Here is a 3,526-nt window from a genome sequence, read left to right on the forward strand (position 1 = left end):
ACGTTAAAAAAAAAAAAAAAAAAAAAGAGGAATGAAGGCGCTATTAAAATGCCTTCTATTAAAATTGCCCTGACATTGACATTGCTGCTTAATTTATGCCCCCTGCTAGCACGGCGGAGAGGAGGCAGCCCAGACCCCACCTTTTGGAAGCTGCAGAGCAAAATGCAAAATTATTCAGTGGAACCAGATTGATTTTTTTGGCATGGATGAGATGTCTGGATCCTCTCTGAAAAATTACCCTTTCTGCTGTCACCAAACATGGAGCGTAACAGAAGAACCCCGCCTTTGGGTAGGTGTGGTGCCGAGGTAACACCAGAAGAAGAGCAGAGCACTGTAGGCCTCCAAAACTCACCAACTTCCACCCTTCGGGGAGCACTTGCTGTGCATCCCCAAGGGCTCAGCTGACAAGGAACCTCCCAAAGAAATCTTGAAAGCAGCAGCAGGAGACTGGAGAAGGTGAAGCCGCGGCGATGGCAGCAAGTGGCTTGTTCCTCTCCTTGTTCTTTGAAGAAAATTCCCATGCCTCCCACCAGAGGTGTCTGCTTTTCCTTCCTGGCCAGTTGTCTCCCTTCTGGTGTAAAACTGGACTGGGCAATTTTCCTTTTAACCACCTCTCCAGACTGTGATATGCTTTGGGTAGATCTGGTTTGGACAGGAAAGCCGTTGTGGGCAGCGAGGAGGACGCAAGGCTGGTTGCAGTGTCCATCCATGCAGGGCCATGACGGTGCTGGACCGGGGGTGGTGTTTTATTCCCTGCACCCTGGGCACTGGGGGGCCAGCACAAGAAATAAACTCTGACTTCCAGAGAATGGTCTGTGTCCACTTCACCTCTCCTGGTGTCCAATTTGCAAGTGCTTTTCCAGCATATTCACACTGGGCTCTTGGGCATTTCCCCACCAGTGCTGCCAGTGACTGCAAGGACGGTTCCCAGATGCAAATTGCCTGGGCAGGTAGAGCGGGTGTTTATAGCAGTAGATGAGCCCAATTGAGAAGTATCGTCTGCATGCGGTGCCTACGGGTAGGCTGGTACAGCAGCATTTGCCTCCTGCCCGGTTCACTCCCGGAGTGTTAGGAGAGGGGCTGCAGCTGCATCTCCCTCCTCTCCTGGCCGTGCCAAGCGCAAGGTGCATCSCTAGGGATGCTCCACGAGAGCCGCTGCTGAGCAGCACGCTTGGTCACGCTGCGCTTGCGAAACGCTCGGTGACGGGCGATCACAAACGCGAAGGGAGCGATGCGAACGCGCCGGTGAGCGCCGGGGCTGCCGTCGGTGCACGCTGCGTCTGACCCAGAAGGCGGCAGCGGCCACCCGTAGGCACCACGTGGCGGGTGGCCGTGGGCACGGCGTGGCGTGGCGTGGCGTGGCGATACCTCCCTTGCATTGAAGGGCTCTTTTCTGATGGCTCCTCCAACAAAGCGGCGCCGCCACTGCTGCTCTCCGTGGAGTGACTCAGGAGTCAGAGCAGACTAGACAACTTTTACTTTGCAGTTGAAATGTAGCCATTTCCCTGGGTATATTTTAGTTGATTGGTATGGCAAGATCTACTGGCACATGTTTGTGTGTTTAAATTTTTTTCTTTAATGACTGGTTTGGTCTATTCCATGCTGGACTGTTAAATTCCCAAACAGCTACTGCTTTGCCAGCTGGATATTCCCCCCGGCACTCTGCAATGGGAACTGCTCCACCGCGATGGTCAGCTGCTGCCCTCTGCCAGGGAAATAGCTGCCTGCGAATTTTCTCGCACAGATCTAGCTAGTGAGACATTTTGAGATGAAAAAGCATAATGTTAGTACCGTTATTATCCTTCCACCATATCCAGTTATCTCCCAGGCCTCTCTCATGCGGGAAAGCAATAAAAACATGCACAAGCGAGCCCCCAAACCGTAAGAAAAGCAGCACGCTCCGTCTCCAGCAGAGGGTAGTGTGCCAGCGCCCGGACGCTCGCGCGGCGCGCCAGCCCTCGCCGCCTTCCCCGGCGGCACGACTCCCCTTCGGTTCAGGAGAGCTCCCTTTTAACACGACTCCCCTTCGGTTCAGGAGAGCTCCCTTTTAACACGACTCCCCTTCGGTTCAGGAGAGCTCCCTTTTAGCTATGGGTGCGTTGAAAGCAGCGCCCAAGTCCTCCCTCTTGATCCCATCCTTTCCTGTTTCGGGACGTGTATAATCAGAAACTCATAGCCCACAGGAGCGCCTGCTGGGTACATACTCTTCACTGTGCCTTCCTCTTTTTTTTTCTTTCTTTTCTTTTTCTTTTTCTTTTTTTTTTCTTTTTGATGCTATCAAGAATCTCTCTGCCATCAGGCGTTTTTATTGCTGCAGAGGTAGGGAGAAGCGTACTTCCTCCAACACCTCCCTCACAGATGCTGCCTTCGCAGCTGCAGTGATTGCGCGTAAGCGTCCAGGGGCCAAGAACACTTTTTATCAAGCAGTAAAKAAGCCAGGACATGGCTAGCAGCTTTAATTATATATCCATAATAAACTGCTCTGTACTCCTCTACCTGCCTACCTGGTCTCACAAGGCAGACCGGTGTGCAGTGAACCAAAATTRTCCCTGGCACAACTCCAGGCCTTTCAATTGCCTTATGATTCTTGCCCAGTGGGTGCTGTTAGAAGAGCTAGCACTCTGCCAGAAAAAAAGCTTAATGAAGAACAAAAAAATGTAGAAGTTATTATGAAAAATCCCTCTGCAGGGCATGAGCAACTGCAGAGTAAAGTCAGCGTACACCAGGATACACCCAGAACAGCTCTGCTTACGAGACTTGTGCCTAAGGATGTTGTTCTGTCTCAGCTTATATGGTATTTACTGCGTTCTGCCAGACGGGAACTGGCCATTACACCGAGCGAGAGCAGAAACACACAGAGTGGCAGCAAATAAGGCTAAAAGAGGTGCCTTGTGTGCTGCTAAAAACCTACCAAACTTTCCTCGGAATATCCAGCAATAGTTTTTAGTTCTTTAGGGTTCTCTTCCTTCCTACRCTGGAAATAAAGGGTCATGCCAGTAGGGTCGCTCTTTCCTCTTTATCTCCACTTGGATACATTTGGAAGAGATTAGCGTTGCATTTGTTTGACACGCAGGTTAATAGCTTCCCTCCGTTCCCATCTCAGCTTCCGGTTCTGGCTATCTGGAAAGCCAGGATGGAAATTAATAGACGAACAGTGGGGAGAGGCTCTCCGAAGAAAACTCGGAACAGGGCCGCTTCTAAACTGTCCCGATTTGGATGGAAGCCACCTGAGAAAATYAGAGTTTTTCAAGAGTTTGCTGCCATGGAGTTAATAGCTGAGAGTTGAGGTTTGTAATAAATACGCTGGCGATTAATTATGGGAGTTGTCCTCATGTTTGAAAGTCAGGGAATACGATCGCTTGTTTGGGTTAACCATCTCCCCCGCGGAACCTGCCGCGGGGGGGCGGGGAAAGGGCAGTGGGAGGCAACGGGGGCTGGAGGGGGGGAGCGAGGCCGAGCGCGCCCGCAGCCCGCCCCCCGCACACGAAGGGGCGGCGGGGCGGCCGCCGGCTCCTCCCGCCGGGGC

The sequence above is a fragment of the Rhea americana genome, unplaced genomic scaffold (assembly GCF_003343005.1).
Source record: "Rhea americana isolate MKP2758 unplaced genomic scaffold, rheAme1 scaffold_97, whole genome shotgun sequence".
NCBI classification, from domain to species: Eukaryota; Metazoa; Chordata; class Aves; order Rheiformes; family Rheidae; genus Rhea; species Rhea americana.